The sequence below is a fragment of the Vombatus ursinus genome, unplaced genomic scaffold (genome assembly GCF_900497805.2).
Source record: "Vombatus ursinus unplaced genomic scaffold, bare-nosed wombat genome assembly UNPS02014874.1, whole genome shotgun sequence".
NCBI lineage: Eukaryota > Metazoa > Chordata > Mammalia > Diprotodontia > Vombatidae > Vombatus > Vombatus ursinus.
The window spans coordinates 19,342,199-19,363,685 of NW_020954652.1; the positions used below are offsets into that span (position 1 = coordinate 19,342,199).

At 36.6% G+C, this 21,487-nt stretch overlaps 1 protein-coding gene and 1 non-coding gene across 5 annotated transcripts in view; both read left to right on the top strand.

Annotated features, from left to right (window-relative positions):
- OSBPL8 (oxysterol binding protein like 8) overlaps positions 1 to 21,487 on the top strand; it is a 214,993-nt gene that overhangs the window by 11,923 nt on the left and 181,583 nt on the right. For 3 of the 4 annotated variants that reach the window (XM_027842484.1, XM_027842485.1, XM_027842487.1), the window contains exon 2: positions 2,840 to 2,890. The exons of the other annotated variant lie outside the window; for it this stretch is intronic. The gene's annotated coding sequence lies outside the window, so the exon portion shown is untranslated. The remainder of the gene's footprint in view (positions 1 to 2,839; positions 2,891 to 21,487) is intronic. 4 annotated transcript variants of the gene reach the window in all.
- Positions 5,173 to 5,279, top strand: LOC114028310. The gene has a single exon (XR_003567352.1). It is a non-coding gene; the product is annotated as a U6 spliceosomal RNA (small nuclear RNA).

A 21,487-nucleotide genomic window follows, 5' to 3' on the forward strand; every position in this document is an offset into this window, starting at 1 on the left:
CCAAGGGACATCTTCTACATGAAACCTTTGCTTATCTTCCTTCCTCCTGACTGCTAGTGCCTTTCTGCCTTCTCCCCTCCAAAAGTAAGTTTACCTTGTATTTATTTTGTACCTGCATATTTGAGTATATGTGATCTCTGCTGAGAGAATGTAAACTCATTAAGGGTGGCGGCTGTTTCATTTTTGCCTTTTTTTCTTCTGAGCATTGTGTTTGGCACATGTAAGTGCTTAATAAGTGTTCTTTCTTGATTTATTTTTCTAACAGATCTTGCTGCCTCCACCCCGTACCTTCTAACAGACATATCCTTGGTTTTATTGTCAGACTGATTTTCCTTAAGTATAGATCTGGACAGGATTTTCTGCTCAAACAACTTCAGTAGTTTTTCATTGTGTACTAAGTTCATGTTGCTTAGCCTGACATTCAGGGCCCTTCACACAACTGGTACTAGTCTGCCTTTCCAGTCTGTTTTCATATTCCCTGCTGTGTCATGATTTCTATGGCCTAGTTAGTCAAACTGGATTACTCTTGTTCTCAAAATGCCCTATACTTTGCTGCTTTTACATCTTGCTTCTGTTCTCTATCTATGGAATGTATGTGTTCTCCACCTTTGGTTATTTAATTCCTTCTGAAAGGACAGATCAAACACCCACTACAGTAAGTAAATGCCATCACCTCTCAGACCTCATACTACATTTAGTTTTGTGTACTACTTGGATGCATTTTTGTTGTAGTTATCTGTGTATGCATTGCTTTTTCCTGTTAAACTATAAGCTCTGTGAGGGCAGGACTAACCTTTAAAATTCCTTTAATAACTCACATGTTGCTCTATACATGGTAGATAATTTGTTAAATACTTTGAGTTTAATTTTTTTTTTTATAAAAATGTCTGCTGCCTTTAAAAAACTTTTTTTTCCTTCCATCTTTTACAGGTAGCACACAAAAGAAAGGAAAATGTGGTAGAGACCAAGCTTTAAAATCAATTAATTTAATTTAATTTCTTTCTAATCCATTGTCTTTGGTTTTCACACTACAACTTCATTGAAGTTCTGTGGTAGTGGAAAAGGCAGAAAGGATCTATCCACAGCTTTGGAATTTTGAAAATCGTTGATCTAGGTCTTACTAGTAGGCAGTCAGTATTTAGTATGATGGAAAATTACATTTCATTATATATAGTTGAGTATTAGCTATAAATTACAGCACATTTCTCTAGGGATTGGTTTTTGTCTTAGTGTCGTTTAACATATTTAATTAGTTATCAGGATGGTCGAATAATAGGATTTACTAAGTTTGAAAATGACAGCATGATAGAAAGTTGAAGGTATTGGCATTTTGGGGGTTGGTTTTAAAGTTCACAGTAATTTTGGTCAGTGAAATTATAGTTATGAAATTTAGTAGGCCTACGTAGGGATTAGTGTACCTATGAGTGAGTAAGAAAAGCTCACATAAATATAAAGTACATAATTGACCAGATTAAGAAGTAAAGGAAGTAAAGTTAGAAAATCTAATGTAAAACTTTCGTCAATAGTTCTCTAATTGGCAGTTAGGTGAGTCAGGGGATACGGCACTTGGCTTTGAGTCAGGAAGATCTGAGTTCAAATTTAGCTTCAGATACATCTCAGCTGTGTGACCCTGGGCAAGTCACTTAACCTTTGCCTGCTTTAGTTTCCTAAACAGTAAACAGGGATAATAAGAGCAACTACCTCAGCATTGTTGTGAAGATCAAATGAGATTTTTGTTAAGCCTAGCACAGTGCATGGCACATAGTAGATGCTTTATAAATACTTGTTCCCTTTCCTTCTATAGTTCTCTTTGTGGAGTGAAGAAAAATCACCGGACCACATGAAACCAGGCCAGAGTAAACAGAGCGTGTAGGAATTTGAAATAAACCTTCTAGTAGCCAGATCCTTTTAGTTCTATATCAGGTTCTTGGTTCTACTACTTGTTAGATAACTTAGAAATGACTCCAGACCAAAAAAGAAGTAGAATGGTTGAAAAATAGGCAATGAATTACATTCATGCAATAGACATATGCCTGAAAAGGGCAAATATCAGTCTTTTGTTAGACTGTGTCATTTTAAATGCACCCATGTGAGCTAGTATTCTTCTCTGAATCTTTCTTTATGTTTTGGTAATGCAAATAATTATTGTCTCATGGATCTGTTTTGTATTTTAAAAAATTTTTTTTTTGTTCATTATTGGCATCGATGATTTACCTTTATTCTTCTTCCCTTTGGCAAGTAGTTCATTCATGAACAAAACTCAATAGAGTCATTTAAGGGAACTAACTTAACTACGAGTGAAGATTCAAACATTTTTTCGCTTTATTTTTCTTGGGGTTTTTTTCCCACATGGCTAATATGGACACATTTTGTATGATTTCACAGGTACAATAGGTATTGCTTGCCTTCTCAATGGGTGAGGGAGGAGCTAAAGAGAGAATTTGGAATTCAACATAAAATGAATGTTAAAAAAGAAAAATAATTTTTTAAAATTATCTTTTAAAGCAGAGCTTGAAGGTATCATGAGTTGTTACCCTTGAGTAGGTCCTGTGTGGCTTGTTCAAATCCTTTTCTGAGATTGGATGGGTATTTTATATTTTTATATATAATATTTCTTTTTAAATTCAGAATTTTTACATGTTTTGCTTATATTTTTTACTTTGCTAATTTTTAATCTTGGCAATTTATTTTATTCTTTTTTGATCAGATTAGGTAATGTTTATAAATTTCTACTCTAATTTTCAAGATTTTCGCTTTTTGCAAATTTTACATTTGTTGGTTGATTTTTGTAGCTTGTTATATTAATCTCTTTTTCTTTTTTGTTAATGTATATTTTCAGAGAGAGAATTTTTCCCCTGAGGACTGCTTTAACTACAACCCATAAATTCCGGTATGTTTCATCGTTATTCGTTTTCACGGTTACTACTTATTTGATTTGATTTTTTGATCAACTTCTTATCTAGGATGTCATTATTAAGTCTCCACTTAAGTTTGTATCATCTGCTTGTTTTTTCTGTATTTTATTATTTTGTGATCTTTAAAGTTTCATTTAATGTTTCTCATTTTTTGTATATAATTTTTTCTGTGTCTTAGCACATTGTCTGTTTCTGTTAGGTTAGCATATAATATTGAGAAATATGCATATTCTTTAATATTACAATTTGGGATACTCTGTCTTTCAGCTCTTAATTCTACAAAATTTTCTTTAGTTTTATAATTTGCGTTTTGCTTCACTTAGTGTTAATTTTGCCTAGTTCTAATAGAGGGACATGAAAATCTTATGCAGTCATATTGTTGTTGTCTTCTTGCACCTCCATTAACCACTTATATATATGTTTAGTGTCAATGGTAACGTTTTTTCTATGGTTCCTTTAAGCGTAATGCAGTTTCCCTGTTCCTCTTTTCATATTGTGCATTTCCCTTTCTGTTTTGTCTAATGGAGCAATCTCATCTCCTGTTGCTTTTTAAAAATTAGCTGATACATATTAAATGTTTTCCATTTTCTTATTTCTATTCTGTAGATTTCCTCTAAAAACACGTTTCTTGTAATGCAACGTATTGTTGGGTTTTATTTTTTTGTTTATTCTGCCACTTTTCTTTTATTGAATTGTCATAACACGAAAGCTTATACTAGTAATTTAGTGTCCATTGCTTTGTTGAGCATTATGTTGACTATATTTGACTGCTATTGGATCTTGAGTACCTAATGTGTTTCACTCATCAATGTTTTTATTTTTTAATCAATTATGAATAATTTTGATGATTAGTATTTTGGAGTATAATTTGAAATCAGACCCTTTTCATTTGTTTTTTCGTTATTTCCCTAGAAATTCTTGACCTTTTGTTTACATGATTTTTTTCCTTCTAGTTTTCTAAAGTAACTTTTGGGCATTTGGTTATGGCATTGAATCTGTAAATTAATTTATATAGTGTCATTTTTATCTTATTGGCACAGCCAAGTCATAAACAATTAATATTTCACCAAATTTTTTAAGTCGGTTTTTATTTCTGTGAAGACTGTTTTGTATTTGTATGCATATAATTCCTTGGTAGATGGATTTCCAGATATTTTATACATTCTAGAGTTATTTTGAATGGATTTTTTTCCCCTATCTCTTCCTGCTGAGTTTTGTTGAAGGGTGATCGTTTATGTGGGTTTATTTTAATCCTAGTAATTTACTGAAGATGTAGCAAATTTTTAGTTGAATATCTAGGGCTTACTAGGCAAGTCATATCTGTGGAAAGTGATAATTTTGTTTCCTCATTTACTATGCTTATTCCTCCAATTTCTCTTTCATTTCTTTTGCTGTAGTTGACATTTCTAGTACAATATCAAATGATAGTAAAGGCAGTGTACATGCTTGCTTTACCTCTGATCTTATTGTAAAGGCCTCTAGTATTTCTCCAATACAAATAATACTTAATACTAACTCTTGCTTTTTGATAGATACTATTTACTGTGTTAAGGAATGATCTGTTTTTTATTTGTATTTTTAACAAAGAGAAGTGTTGTATATTATCAAAAACCTTTTCTGTTTCTACTGATATATCTATATCTATTGTACTTGTAGTTTTCCTAATATTAAACCAGTTCTACCTTTCTGGTATAAAGCCAACCTGATTAGAATGAGTAATTTATTTTTGTGGCCTCTCGACTAATATTTTATTCAATGTTTTGTGTTAACATGCATTAGAGATATTGGTCTATTGTTTTCTTTCTCTGCTTTGTGTCTCCCTAGCTTTGGTTATCAGGACCAAATTTGTCCCATAGAAGGAGTTTGGTAGGATCCTTTCTTTGCCTGTTTCTGCAAACAATTTGTGTAAGATTGAAATTCGTTGTTTTCTGAATATTGGATAAATTTCACTTGTAAATCCATTTGTTGCTAGAGTTTTTTCCTTTGAGAGTTCTTTCATGGCTTGTTAAATTTATATTTTTGAGATTAAATTATTTAAATTCTTGCAATTTGTTATGAAAATCTGGGTATTTTATATTTTTGTAAATATTCATCCATTTATTTAAATTTTCATTTTTATTTGGCATATAATTAGGAAATTTGTTTCTATTAATAGACTTCCTTTGTTTTTCCTTGATTTGTTGTGAATTTTCCTTTTTCCAATTTGATTTTGGTAATTTTTCCTCTTTAAAAAAATCGTATTAAGAAATAACTCCTCATGCTCGCTTCGGCAGCACATATACTAAAATTGGAACGATACAGAGAAGATTAGCATGGCCCCTGCGCGAGGATGACACCCAAATTCGTGAAACGGAATAAGTCCTCAATTTGACTTTCAGAATTTAATTTGGGGTTTTAAAAATTTGCTACTTTTCTAGTTCATGAAGTGCCAGTTCTCCCGTGTCTTTCCTCCATATTTATAAACCATTCTTGTGTATCTTGCTTTTGTGAAATAGGGAATTTCTCCTTTCTCATATTTTCCCTAATTTATGCCTTTACCCCTTTCTTTGTTTTCCTTTCTTAAAACCAACAAAATAGAATACCCGTATCCTGCATTTGCCTTATTTCCCTCTCTTTATGACTCTTGAAGCTGGTAAGATTCTTAAGGTACGCTTGTGTCTCATTTTCCATTTAGTATTCATTCTTCTTCAAATTCTATTCCTTACTTTCTAGGATTTCTCTATTATGCCACAGAAGTCTCCTCATCTTATAAGTTCACTGTGGATTCTCTGGACTTCTCATACTAGAAGAACTGTTCACTCCTGTGGTCCCTTTAATCGATTGGCTTTTATCTCCCTGAAAGCCTCCATTTTAAAGAAAACCATTCTTTTGTTCTTTCTAGGCTACATTCCTTACTCTCACGACTTTATCTACCATGCCTATCTTTCTAACTCTCTTGTTTTTTGAAACAGAAGCAGAACTGGGCTAAATCAGGCTCATTCTTAGTAGATGAACCCAATTTCAACCATTTTCTTTGGGATGTAGGCTGGTAAAAGGCTGGTTTTGGTAGATAGAGATGTGGTTTTCCAGCTGGTAGAGCTACCATATTAGAGGCAGCAGTGGAGTACCCATCTTGTTGCTATGATTAAAGACCATTTTAAACCTGGTCACTGTGTAGAATGCCAGGGGTACCAGGCCCATAATTGCTTTTTTTGGTTGTTGTGACTTAGGGATTATGCATAGGGTAATGGAGAGGTGAATAGGTGGTATGACTAAGCTGAACCATCTAATCAGTGAGGAATTCTGAAAAAGAAAAGGAGTGAAAAATGTCATCAAGGATAGGAAAGGAAGATATTCTGCTCATATGGCAAGAATAAGGGATGACAGTTGATAGCTAGAGTGGTCTACTGGTACCCTTTAAATTCCATGAGAAAATGAGAGAGGCCTCCAGCACAATGGAGAACTTCTGGGCAGACATAGATAAGGTATGCATAGAATGGGTAGGCCATGGATTGTGATCTGCTTTGTTGGAAGGAACTCCTGAATTGAGTAAATCAAGCTCTTTTGAGTATTTGATACTCTGCCATCTTGCCAGTTACCTGATCACATCATGAAGGCTTTATTTTAATTTCACTCATATATGACAGTCTCTGTTTTATATCTTTTTAAAAATACAGGGAGCAACAAAATGGTGGACTTGACATTTTCTCTGTTTCCCCATGATCCATCAGTACTTTTCAAAACAGAAATTATATGCCAAAGATAAAGCAACTTCAGCTGTTTCCATGGTCTGGTCTAGCTTCTTAAACTTTTCTTTTTTTTTTTAAGGCAGTTGGGGTTAAGTGACTTGCCCAGGGTCACACAGCTAGTAAGTATCAAATATTTGGTCTGAGGCCTAATTTGGACTCAGGTCCGCCTGACCCGTCAGGGCCGGTGCTCTATCCACTGTGCCACCTAGCTGCCCCTACCTTCTTAAACTCTTCCCACTCACAGCCGCTTCAGTGCTTCCATATTGTGGGACCCATATGGGGTCTCGACCCACAGTTTAAGAAGCACTGGTAGGATCTAGAATTCAAAAAAAGGTTAAAAAAACAACTTTAACCTAAGAACTGACACTTGCTGACCCGGAGCTCAACTTAGGACCCCTTCTTTACTTTCCATGCTACTAGATTGAGGCTGTATGAGCTGATTGAAGGACATAACATGGGCTTTAATCAAAACCCACCTCTACACCATAGTTTCCTCTCCCTCTTTTCATGGTCAAGGAGTTTCCTTAAGCCTGGACAGCCACAACCCTTCAGGAAAAAAAAGCCTGCTTGGGTCTGAATCCTGAAAGCATCGGCACTGGAAAGCTTTGAACTGCTGGTAGCAGGGAAAATGGGCTCTGAACTGGTAGTGCTGGGCCAGAGGGCTCAAGAACAGAGGGAATGGGACAGTTCATCAGGACAGGACAGAGGCTGTGTAGCATTTTCCTAAGCCTGAGGGAAAGAGCCCAGCCTCCAACTGGGGCCAGTGCTGGCCGCTCAAAAGTCAGTTGTGGCAGAGACCTAGGCTGATGAATAGTAAATTGCTGAATGTAGGGAGGAGGCTGGAACTCGCTTGGAAGTGAGAGCTTATAGTATCCTACCATTTGTGGAGGTGTATCCTCCTCCCCCTTTTCCACTTTAGGCTACTTATTACAAAATAATATTATTACTATACTTTCATCTAAAGTTCTTGGTCTCTCCTGAATTGAAAATCTTGTCAGTACTTAATTAGTATGGAAATTTCCTTCCACCAACAGAGACCAGCATCTCGTCTTTAACTTGGGCTGTGGAGTGGGTTCAGGTGGGGATGGTGAGTGGCGGTTCTAAGTATTAAAGTTCTTCAGTGTTATATCATGAGGTTTTTACCTTGTTGAAGGCTTCTTACCTTGTGGATTCATCTATAATCACTCTACTGGCACATAATTCCTTTTGTCTCTTATAGAGTTGCCTGGTATGTTAGATAGAGGTGTCCAATAGAGCAAACCAGATTAAAATGTAACTTGAAAATATTTAACAAAACAAGTAAAAATACAACAAAATAGATAATACTACATTTTAAAACCAAGTCAACATGTGGCTACAGGGATCCTTATAATCTATGGATTAATGGACCCACTTCTTCAGTTTGATGACATTCCACTAAGAGGTTAAATGACTCATTTGTCCCTTGTCACTCTGTTAGTATGTGTTTGTCAAGGCAAGACTTGAATACCGTAGCATGTGCTCTATCCACTCTGCTTTGCTTCAAGTATTTTTAGACCTCTAAAAAAAAGGTTATACAGGGAGCCAACATTGGGTATTAAGAACACTGGGCTTGGAATCTGAAGATCTGGGTTCAGTTCTCAGCTTATTACTCAGTAACTGGGGGCAAATTTTTAACTTCTTTGACTGTCATCTGTTAAAATGGAACTTGTTAGTACTCATTCATGCTTAGCAATATCACAGGGTGGTTGTGAGTAAGGTGTTTTGTAAAATGCAAGTGTTAAATAAATGAGGGTTATCACCTGGAGAGTTGTGCAAATGTAAGGCTTTTTAAATGTCAGTTGATAATGTTGGAGGAACTCGAGTCACTTTGGAAACCTAAGTGGTTTGTGCAACTTACTTGATCTAGAGAGCAAGCACTGTTAAATATTTTCTAGAACTGCTGTTTTCATGTTTAAATTGTTAAGTTTCCTGTACAGTAATCTTTGCAAATAGCTAATAGCTAGTGAAGTGAACAGTCAAGTGTATCAACTCCTAAAGAACGATGCCTCTTGTTACCCTGGGCTAACGTGAAATTATAAATAACGCAAGTAAAACTTTCCAATCAGTTATATGGTTCCTGTAAGATCTAAGCCAAAGGTTTCAAACATTTTGTGATTGTAAACCCTTTCTGTGATATCCTTGTTCAAGCCTTGCATTTGCTATAGAAATATTTAAGCCAAGGATGGGGAACCTATGGCCTCAAGGTCACATGTGGCCCTCAAGTGTGGCCCTTTGACTGAATCTAACCTTCACAGAATAAATCCCCTCAATAAAAGTACGTGTTCTGTAAAACTTGGACTCAGTCAAAAGGCTGCACCCAAGGACCTTAGAAGGCCACATGTGGCCTTGAGGCCGAAGGCTCCTCACCCCTGGCAAACCTTTAGTAAAAGTATGCTGGGTTTTATTGATGTGGAATGAAACTAGGAGGATATAGTTTTCTTTGATGAACATTTTTTAGTCTTCTCATTATGAAACAATGCTAAGTTAATTTTTACAGTCTGACTCAAAACAATTTTTTTTTGTGGGGTATAAGAAGGTCAAAGAAACAAGGTAGCATTTTTATCATATGTTGTTGACTAAAATCGAAGATAAGTGTAAATTTTACAGAATTCGTAGATTTAAAAAATTCTTGCTTTTGTCTCTAAAATTTAAATTTAGTTACTTGTGTAACTAATCAGACTGTATGCGTTCTTGGTGTCAGACTCAAATAGAAGCAGATACCTGCAGACTGCATATTGATTAAAAAAACCTACAAATTAACATTATTGTATTTTTGTTTATCTTATTAAACATTTCTCAATTATTTTTAATCTGGTTCAGGCTACTCTCAGAAGTTTTTCAGGCAGCATGCAACCTGGGGCATGATCATGTCGTGGTGTAGATGGTAGTTTTCTGTAGAGCTGAAGGTTTAAAATTTTGAGCTCCAACATGTTTTTTCTTAAATGTTAGCTACACCTCAGGATTTCAAAAGATCTGTGATGTCTTTGGTATAGATATATGCTTACTCCCTACACTACGGAAATAAAGTTACAGCACCTTTTCATAATAACTTATGGTCTTCATGAGTTGCTGTAGCCTCAGAATTTACCAGGGGAAGTGTTGAATCAGCACTAGAAGCTTTTCCAGTTTAGTACAATGTGCTAGAGCTTATAGTGTTCTGGTATCTTAGAAAAACTGAAGGTTATCTTCATGACACGAAAAGGCTTAGAAATAAGGTTGTAGTAGATTTTAGATGGAAGTTTTTTAAAATTGTCTTCACCTGTTCTTTTGTATTCTAATCTATTTTTTTGTTTCATTTCAGAGATTGAGTTGGTTCTTTAACTTCGCTATTGTATATATCACTTTTTGCCTCTGTCTCATTTCCCATTGATTGAAAGATTGACATTCTTCAATGTTTCAGCCCTCTTTAAATCTTTTCTTGCTTACTAGCTCCTTCCCTTCTGCCTACAAAAAACACATAGGTCTTCCCTGTCCTCAAAATATATGTATTTTTAATGTTGCCAATTTTAAATGGATTTTATTCTCCAGGTCAGGAATTGCATTTTGATTTGTTTACAGTCATAAAGTGTAGTGCTCTTCACTTCTCTCCTTCTGCACATATTCAAGTATTCAGGATACTCATTTATATAGTAGCTTAAATGTTACTTTTAAACTAACACTACTTTGGCTACAAATTTGAGTCCTTCAATTTATGTAAAGCTTTGTGGAATACATTTCTCCTTTGATGTGTTTAGTTGACCTCTTCAGTGGTGGGTCCTGAAGAAGTACTCCTTCCTGGCATACTCCTGGCTTTTTGATACTGCTCAGTAATGTTGAGGTTGCACACCTCTAGTTCTTTCTGCTGATGCTCATATTCTTCCTTCTCAGCCATTTGGTTCTTATTTAGCCAGTTGGTTATTTCTTTACAGTTGTCAAGGATCTTTTGTTTTGTCTTTCTCACCAGTTATGCTGTGGAGTTTCTCATCCTTACTGTCATGTTGAAAACATAAGATTCAAATTGAGTTCTTGGAAGATATCTTTTCTCTTTGCCTTTCATCTTCAGTTCTTTATTTCTTAGCTTTCTGGATCATACACTCAATGTCTTCTTTACTCAGGTGGTTTGTCATATGTGATGGCGATCTTCTTCTCCTTATTTGTGCTCTTATCCACAGCAGATACATTGAAGATGTCATTTGCATTACTGTCAAATGTTACTTCGGTCTTAGGAACACCCCTTTGGGCAGGGATATTCCTTTGAGCTCACACTTGCCAAGACAGTGGTTTCATTTGTCATTGCTATCTCTCTCTCTCTTTTTTTTTTTTGCTATCTCACTTTTATAACCTAAATAAGCATATCAGGCTGGTTGAATGAGTAGGTGGTTATAGTGTATGTCTGCTTGGGAGGGATGATGAGGTATTGCATGTAATCAGAATTGTCTCAATTCCTCCAGCAGTCTCAGTATCATAAGCAGCAAGTCCTGTACGTTCTCAGATTTATCTCTAGACATGATGGCAGGTTGCACTACTGTATTATAGGCTACAGTCTCCTTAGGATTGATAACTCTTTTTGAGCTCCCTGCTACTGAAGAAGTCCTGCATAAGTTTTTGGATCCTGGAAATACAAGTGGAACCATCCACTAAGGTGATGTTATGAATACGTTAGGGGCCTTTTCCGTGAGGGTCCGTTGTTCCGTGGAAGAGGTCATTATTCAGTTTTTAAAAATGGGCACGACTGATAGAGGTATAGAAGTCAATACCTTCATAGAGAGAGTCAGTCTCAGTACTGGTCTGGGTACTGGAAGAGAAGCTATCTTTTGCAGGTTTGCAAGCAGCGTGCAGTTGGCAGCTGCCCTGTTGTCCTTACTGATGCCCTTCTTGTGCTTTCCTTTGTACTCAGCAATGAAATGGTTGACCATGTGTCTGTTGAAGTTCTCCCCTCCCAAGTGGGTGTTCCCAGCTGTGGACTTGACTTGAAAGATGCCCTCTTGAATGGTAGGAATGGAGATGTTGAAATTGACCATCTTCAGGGTCAAAGAGCAACACATTTCTCTTGGCACCAGTCTTCTTGTCAATGCCATAAGCAGATCAATAGCAGTTGGCTTAGTGATGATTTGGAGCACATGGAAACCAGTGACAGTTTCAGCATTTTTGGTGGTCTTAAACATTGGGAATCCTTGAAGTGGCCTGCCACTATAGTGACAGCATTTGTAAACAGTCTTCTCAAGGTAACAACAACAACAAATAAAAGTTGCTGCTGTGCCGATGAAGACAACCTCCTCTTTCATTGTTAGAGTTGTAAAAAGAGTATTTAACACAGATTGCCTCTGCTTCATTCTGCTCCTCAGTTTCTTGAAATCTGCCTCCAGTCTTTGATTTGTTATTGTTGTTTGGTTGTTCAGTTGTGTCTGAGTTTTTGTGACCCCATTTTGGTTTTATTTTTTGGGAAAGCTGTTTTACAGATGAGGAAACTGAGGCAAACCAGGTTAAGTGACTTGCTCAAGGTCACACAGCTAGTAAATGTCTGAGGCTGGATTTGATCAGAGGAAGAGCCTTCAGGATTCCAAGCCCAGCACTCTATCCACTGCACCACCTAGCAGCTCTCTTCAAAGTAACTAATCACCTTAGTATGGCTAAATCCAATGGCTTTTTTTTAAGTTCTCACTCTTCTATCTGCTGCATTTGATAGTTAGTCATACCCATCTTTATATGCTCTTTACTTCATTGCCATGCCCTACCCTCTGGGTTTTCCTGCTCTGATTGCTCATTTATAATTTAATGGTTTTGTTTCCTGTTTTGCATTCTTCTCTTCCCTCTACTCTCTTCCTTGGCCACCTTATCCACTTGGCTGGCTTTAGATGATCACTTCTATGCAGATAACTCTCAAACCCATATTTTAAGCCACATCCTGTGTCTTGAATTTTAATCCCACACTTTCAACAATGTCTTAAAGATACCTTAAACTGAAAATGTCTAAAACCGAACCCATCTTCTTCAAATACACTCTTCCTTTTTATCTTTCCTATTTCCTCAGTCATTAGGCTTGGACTATAAATCAGTTTTGACCCTTCTCTCTGAGCCTCCCAATTCCAGTTAGTAGCTGGGTCCTATTGATTGTGCCTCCAAAATATCTCTCAAATTTGCCTCTTCTTTTTAAAAGTACTTTTTACCAACATTTTTGTCTTTCAAGACAAAACTGACAGCAAAGATGTGTAGTCCAGCAACAAATTCCCACAGTGATCATGTCTGAAAAGGCTTGTCTCGTTCTAGATTCTAAGTCCCCTCTTCTCTCCAACAGGAGGTGGGTGGAGTGATTCATTGTCGTTCCTCTGGACCTGAGGTTTATGATTGTATTTAGAGTTCTAAAGTCCTTTAAAGTTATTTTCTTCTGTAATGTTGTCATGTAAATTGTGTTAGTTCTACTTATTTTACTCTGCATTAGATCATAGTGGTCTTCCCAGTTTCGTCTGAAACTGTCCATTTTGTCATTTTTCTGGCACAGCAATAATCCATTATATTTATATCATAGAACTCCGGGGGTTCTCTCAACTTCTCCAAGATAATGGCTTCTCAGAACAGTTTTGTTAACCCTTTTTCCTTCTTCTCTACTGACCCTGTCCCCAGTCTCCCTTAGTCCTTAAGACCCTACTTACCTCCCTCTGCACTCTCCAGCCTACCCCAGCCTACCTCACCCAAAGCCTTTGGAGCTCCATTCCCAGAAGACCTAAGGCCTACCCCAGTTATTTCAATTTTCCAGTTCTTTCTGAGATGAATGGTAAGTCAGCCTCCTGCTCAAGAGGAGCATTCACCCTGCATGCTTTTTCCAACCACAATGACCCAGATAGGTTGAGAGGCATTATACAAAAAGGGTGGCTCTCTTGGTACCATATATGGGTTTCTTCATGACTACAAGTTGGTCCTTGCTGTCATTTCCCCTCTTGAGAACTAGAAGTAACTATACGGGCCCCTAAGGGAAGCAGCATTAGTGTGTTCTGAACTCCCATTTATTTGTACTTTGAATTTGGGACATGGGTTGAGGAAAGGACCTGTGGTTGCCCAATTAGACTTGAAGAAAGTGCCCTGGAATAACATGACCTTAACTCACACCCTGGATTCCTAATGTGGAATCAACTGGTAGGCTTCAATGCAGATTGACTCTGCTGCTAGGTTATGTCATGGAGAGGTCAACTTCAGCTACTTCCAGTCATTATTTGAGATTCTAACTCTTCTCCTTAGCTTATCAGCTACTTCTGTGATCTGGGCCCATCCTGAATACTTCCTGGTTATCAACCTAGAATTGGTGGGGTTGGGGCAGGATCTGGGAGGCCTTTCCCTGCCTGAGTAGCATACTTTTTTTTTTGCAAGGTTCTCTTAAAGGCTGATCTCCTCTACCTCAACCTGCCCTTGGTTTAGCTTCAGAGCTAATGAGCTTTTAAGGGTGTTGTAGGGAAGTAATAGGGCTGGGAATGAGCTCTCCTTCCCTCTGCATCTTATAACAATCATTTACTTCTCCAAGGAGATGCACTTCCGCATCCTGCTTTGATCCAGATACTTTTTGCAGTAATTATCATAAAAGCCGTTGCAAGAAAAATAAAATCACATACTATAATTTGTATAGTTATTTCCCAATAGGTGGACATCCCTCCCCCCCCAACTTTTACCCTTCTTAGTTGACGGTTTTTACCTATTATGAAAAGGGCTGCTATTCATATTTTTTGTACGTATGGGTCCTTTTCCTCTTTTTTTTTTTTGATCTCTTTGTTACCCCCTCTTTTTGACTTCTATTACAACCACCTGCTTTCAGTTCTTTGCCTCTCACCTCATTTCTCCCTTGACCTCTACAATAACCACTTTATTTGTCCTTCAGACTTTACTCAATCCATTCTATCCTTCATATTGCTACTTGAGTATTCTTCATAATGCAAGCTCTGAGTGTCTTTTTTTTTTTTTTTTTTAATGAAACATCTTTGGTTAGCTCCCCGTATGAAATAAGAGTTTCCTTGCCCTGGCATTCAGGCCTTTCCACAATTTTAATTCAACTCACCTTTCAGATATGTCATCTACTCCTCCTCTTTACAACTTAAAAGCACTAAAGAAATGTAAGCAGTTGTTCATTTATTATTTATTCCAGTGTAATCAGACTATTCATCATTCTCCTGTCCTGTCACATCCCATTTTGTGCTTTTATTCACATTGTTTCCCATGCTCTGGCATAATATCTCCCCACAGTTTTGCTTCCTGAAATTTTAACAGCTAGTTCCTTTAAGGCTTTTTCCATGTAATATTCTGTAGTATTTTCTTCTTCCAAACTATAAGGGATCTTATCTTTAGAGGAAAAAACAATTTGTTGATGCTTTTGTCATATTGGCTTTCATTTCCCAATGACTCCCTTCCCTTGTAAAAAAAGTATAGCTAAGCAGTACAAACAACATGTTGACCATGTTTAATGGTGTGTGCCTCATCCTCCACCAGTTGCCTACCATATCTCTGCTGAGCAAGGTGTTTTTCACTCTCAGGTTTTTGAAGTGGAGGTTGCTGACTGCATTACAAATTATATTTTCCTTCTTGAATCTCTCAGCACTATAGACCTTTCTTAGGCTTGTAGCTATAATTTTTCATATTGTTAATCCTGTGTGTTATTCTTATCCTTTCCCCCATCTGGTAAGTGGTAATATGCTTGAGGAAAGGGACTGTTTTGTTTTATCCCAATTAATATCTTTTGTGCCAATCAGTGTAACAGTTACTTAATAAGTGGCAGCTCATTTTTTGTATAACATTTGATGATTTATTAAAACTTTCCTCACACCTTTGTGTGGTAAGTATATTTATCAGATGAGAAAAAACTAAGCCTCAGAGAAATTTTTCTGTCATCATAAAACTAGTGTCAGAACAGAGATATAAACTTAGGTTTCCTGACCCCAACTCGAGTGATCTTTTTATATTTATGTTGCTCAGTAAGCATTAGTTAAATTGATGGGCTCTGGAAAATGTGAGATGTTTATTTACTATAGAGTGAAAAAAAATTTCACTTATCTTTTGGACTTATGTGTGGTAGTTATCTTGCTTTAGTTGTTTGCTGTCTTCCTTACTGACCTTTTTTTTGTCCTATTACAGTTCTTTTCTTCTAATCTACCCCATTTTTCCTGATATTGTAATGTCATAGATTGCTAGGTCCTCTGTTAATCTTACCACTTCCTTTTTGTTCTTTACCCATCCTGTTTTCATATCCATACCACTTCTAATTTTTCTAGCACTTAGTATTTTTGTTTAATTTCATGTTTTTTTAATCTTATCTTTGAGTAAATCTCTAATTCTATTTTCTTATTGCATGAAAAAATAACCTTAATCTGTGCTGGAAAATAGGATATAAATACACGTAATTCATCATTTTATCTCCCTCCTCTACCCCACTATTGTACTTTTCCTCCTCATTCTGTAATATAGTTTTCATTTCTACAGGTTCTTTGTGATCAGTTTTCAGTGATATGTTATGTATACATCTCTGTGTACAAGTGTAACATTGAATTTTGGGGTGTTTTTCTTGTCCTTTTTAAAAAATAAATTTTTATTGGAAACCTTTGTTAAATGTCCTGTACTTTTAAATCTTTCCATGTGCCTTTTCCCTTTCAGAGGACCATCACTCATAACAAAGAATAAACAAGAGGAAAAGAAAGCAAAATTAATCTATACACCAGAAAAGTTGACACCTGTAGTGTTACACACACATCCTTCACCTTTGCAAAGAAGGGTGAAGGGGTGCCTTCTCATCTTTCTTTTTTAGGTCTAAGCTTAGTCTTAATGTCATAGCATTCACTATCAATTTGTTGTTCTTTCCATTTATATTATTGTAATTGTGCATATTGTTTTCCTGACTGTGCTTAATTCATTTTGTATCAGTTCATGTAAGTCTTTTCATGCTTCTCTATATTCATGTTTTCTTGTAACATGGTTTTATTCCATTAGACTAATGTGCCACAGCTTGGTTAGCTGTTCAGTGAATTTGATTCCAGCTCTTTGCTACCACAGAAAAGGCTATATAGCACAAAGTACTACAAGGAGGGACATGGGAAAATCAAAGCAATGTAAAAACAAAAGGTTTCTGTAAAAGTCTAGGTATTTAAAAAATGTTGTTACAGATATTTTGGTCTGATATTTTCTTCTTGTCATTCGTCTCCTTTGAGTGTGTAGTTAGCCATGGGATCTCTGGGTCAAAGGATATGAATAATTATTATTTTTTTCCCAGCAACGGGATTTGGATTTTTTTGATGGAATGTTATTGTTAACAATTATTTTGCATTAAAGGAAGCATTGTATCTAGAGCAGGGGAGATGATAGCCACACACTAGTATTTTGTACATGATTATAGTCTTCCAGGAATTTCAGGGCTGTCCTGTAGGAAAAGGATTGGGCTTGTTTTCATTAGTTCTGGAGGGCAAAACAAGGACCAATAGATTGTGCTTGGGTTTTTGTTCAGTGTATCTGTGAGTGCTGTATAAATATTAGCTATTATTATTATTAGTACTATCCATGTGACTTCAGGCAAGTCCCTTAACTTCTCTGGCCTTCAGTCTCCTCATTTGTAAAATGAGGGATTGGATAAGATGGCCTTGAGGCCCCTTCCACCTCTAGATCTGTGATCCTCCCCCTCTGAGACTAGGGCATTTTTCATCATCCTTCCCAAATACTAGTGCCACAATTAGTGCTATCCATTATATCTATATCTGTCATGAAACAAGATATGTTTATACTTGAAAATCCAGGCATTTTATTAATTTCATAATTTTCATTTAAAGAAAAATAGATGCATAATTAATCCCATCTTAAACTTCCTTCCCCTGTTCTCCTAGTAGCCTCTCTTTGCATTTTGAAAGGCCTGTGGGCTCAATTCAGGTGGTACTTTCTTGATGAAACCTTCTCTTAAGCTGTGTCCCACTTGGAAGAGATCTTTCCCACCTGGAATTTCTTAGTAATGTTTAGAGTTTATTGTTTAATTTGTATCATAGTGTACATATCTTACCATTTAGTAGAAGAAATTTATTATCTCAACTCTGGAGTCATGCTCCTTGAGGAAGGAGAGAGACACTACTTATTCTGTTTTGAATCTCCATGGCACATTATAGATATTTAGTAAATAGATGTTTGCTTGTATTTAAGGTGTATAAAAGCAAGATCAAGTAAAACAATAATTTTGATTGTTTATACTATATTCATTGTTAAGAACTCTTGGGTATTGTATTGAATAGCTAGGATAAATAAGATCCTTTGTTGGTAGCTTTATTTAAAACAATTGGTTCAACTTGTTGGCTAAATGTCAGCAAATGACATATTTCTCAGTACTAAGACTTAAGTTAATTAGAGCTTTGGTGTCTCTGAAGACAACCAGTCAATTAATAAACATTTATTAAGAGCCTGCTATGTGCCAGGCGCTGTGCTAAATGCTAGGGATACGAAAAGAGCCAAGAGAGCTTACGGTCTAATGGGGGGTAGGGAAAAATATTCAAACAAATATAGACAAAACAAGCTCTATACAGAATAAATAGAAGATGATTAACAGAGGGGAGGTACTAGAACTAAGAGGGCTTGGGGAAGGCTTCCTGTAGAAGGTGGAATTTAGTTGGGACTTAACGGAACCTAGGGAGGTCAGTAGTTGGAGTGGAGGAGGGAGAGTGTTCCAGGCATGGGGGAAGCCAAAGAAAATGTCTAGAGAAAACTGGTGGATACTGGAGAATACAATGGTGGAGTTGTGAACTGATCCAACCGTTTTGGAGAGCAATTTGGAACTATGCCCAAAGGGCTATAAAAATGTGCATACCCTTTTACCCAGCAATACCACTTCTAGGGCTGTATCCCAAAGAGATCATACAAATGGGGAAAGGACCCACATGTACAAAAATATCTATATCAGCTCTTTCTGTGGTGGCAAAGAGTTGAAAATTGAGGGAGTGTCAATCAGTTGGGGAATGATTGAACAAGTTGTGGTATGTGAATGTAATGGAATAATATTGTACTGTAAGAAATAATGAGCAGGCGGACTTCAGAAAAACCTGGAAAGACTTGTATGGTCTGATGCTAAGTGAAGTGAGCAGAACCAGGAGAACATGGTACACAGTAATAGCCGCATTGTTCGATGACTAACTTTGATAGACTTAGTGCGTCTCAGCAATGCAAGGATCTAAGACATCTCCAAAAGTCTCATGATAGAAATGCTGTCCACATCCAGAGAAAGAACTATGGAATTTGAATGCATTATTGTTTCTTCTTTCTTGTGGTTCCTTCTATTGGTTCTAATTCTTCTTTACTACATGACTAATGTGAAAATATGTTTGATAGGAATGTATATGTAGAGCCTGTATCAGATTGCATGCCATCTTGGGGAGAGAGGAAGAGAAAATTTAAAACTCAGAAGCTTATGGAAGTGAATGTTGAAAACTAAAAATAAACTAATTAAAAAAAGAAAAAAAGAAAATGTCTAGAGTCAAGATGTGGAGTATATTGTTTTTGGAATGTCCAGGAAGCCAGTGTCACTGGATCAAAGAAAATGTGTAGGGGGGGTCAGGTGTGAGAGGATCTTGAAAAGGCAGGAGGAGACTAGGGTATGAAGGGCTTAGAATGCCAGAGTGAGCTTTTTGTATTGGATCCTGGAGGCAATAGGGAACCAGTAGAACCTGAAATTTAGGAAAATCACTTTGGTGGTTGAATGGAAGATAAATCAAAGTGGAGAGGGACTTGAAGTAGGCAGATACCTCCCCCCCTCAAAAAAAGTAGGCTATTGCGTTTATCAAGGTGTGAGGTGATGAGAGCCTGCACTAGGATGATGGCAGTGTTGGAGGAGAGAAGAGGGTGTATTTAAGAGATATTGTGAAGGTGAAGTTGACAGGCTGTGGCAACATATTAGATGTAAGGGGAGAGAGATTGTGAGGAATGATACTTGGTGATTGAAAGTCAGCGTTATTGCCCTTTAAACAATACTTTGTTTTTTGTCTGGGTACTGTCAGCCTAAATTCTAGTTACCTTACACACTTTTTACAACTTCTAATCTGTTTAACACACTTGCTCTCTCTTGAACACTTACAAATTTGTGAAGTCTTAACTTTTGGTTTCATGTTTATTTAACTGCAGCATGAATTGAATGTGATAGCGTTTGAGGAGATTTTTATATTTATATACATAATATACAATATAATATATAACATAGAATATAGAATATGTGATACATAATATATATATAACAGTTATAGTGAAACGTAAATGATTTTATGATTTTAACAAAACAGTGACAGTTGTTTAGCAAGTTGCTCAGCTGTAACCGTTTTTGCAGTTATTGCTGGAATAAAAGAGTCATGGCTCACATCTAAGAGCCCAAAGTGGATGGTAGGAAATATTCAAATATTCTTTAAAAAAAAAAAAAAGAAAGAAAAGATAAGAAAAGCTGAGCTGTCTTTTTTTTTTCCCCATAGAGAGGGAACAATTTTTATTTTACTAAAAAAAAATATAGGTTCATCTTTGTATCCCTTAGCATTAGGTAAAAAAATTTCTTATTTGATTTTGAAGCAAAAAATCCAAATGAATACAGTATTTATATCACATGAACTAACCTCAGTTTTACAGACGCCATCACAGGAAAGCTAATTTTGCCCTATCCAACTTGCAGTTTGTTGCTTTCTGCCTCTGTGCGTTTGCATGTTGTCATTTTCTCCAACTTGAATACCCTCTCATTCCTTTTCTTTTTCATCTACCTTTATTCTTACCTGTTTTTTTTTTTTAACGTTACATGTCTCAGAAATTCATTGCCTTTTAGAAAGTCTTTTCTTAAGGAATAGTGTGACTCATTTCTGTACTTAGTTTACATTGTCAGAACTTAAACTTACTCATTTTTTTCTTTTTGCATTGTTTCCAACATGATTTTGGAAAAAAAAAAAAGCAAGAAAAACATGTTTCTTTGCATAATTTTTTTCCTCTGCCCCTACTACTTTATTTTCTTTCTGTGCTTTGAAACTGAAACTGTTGCTGTGACCAGAGACTTTCTTTAAGCAGAATGTGTTCAGTAATTGTCGGGCCAACTACAAGTTACACTAAAAGACATTTTGGTTCCTTGTCCCTGGCAAATAAATATTTTGTACTCTTGTTATATATTTAGAATTATATGCCTCATTTTAGTACCAGTCACCAGCTGCTTGTTGTATGTCTCCAACTGGATGTTCCACAGGCATCCCAAATTCAATATGTTAAAAACAGAACTGGTTATCTTTCCATTCAAACCTTCACCTCTTCCTGATTTCTGTTAAGCGTGTCACCATCCTTTCCATCTCTCACATTTGCAGTGTGAGAACATCCCTGAATCTGCCTTCCCTCACCCCTTATATGCAGTCAGTTGCCAAGTTTTGTTAATTCTACCTCCATAAAATATCTTGAATTCTTGTCTCCACCACACAAAACCAGCTTCACCCTCCCCTTATCTCTCTTGCCTGGCCTACTGCCACAGCTTCCTAACTGGCCTTTCACTCGGGCTCTTCTCTAGTACACCTTTCCCCTAAGCTGTATTCTCAAAGCCCAGGTTTGACTGTGCCTCTCCTCTGTTTATCAGCACTGGTGGCCTCCGTTTGGCTCCAGGATACAATAGAACCTTCTTTTTTGTGTACAGAAAACCCTTACAGTCTGGCTACTGCACACTTTTTTCAAAGTTTCATTTCACATTACTCCACTTTCCACCTTTGTGTATCCCAGTTAAGCAGGACCTTTTGGTTACCCAGATGTGCCCTTTTGCCTTCTTGCTCCTGGTCTTTTCTCAGATTATCCCCAGGGCTGGGAACATACTTGTCTCACTTTCATCTGTGGAATCCCTCAAGT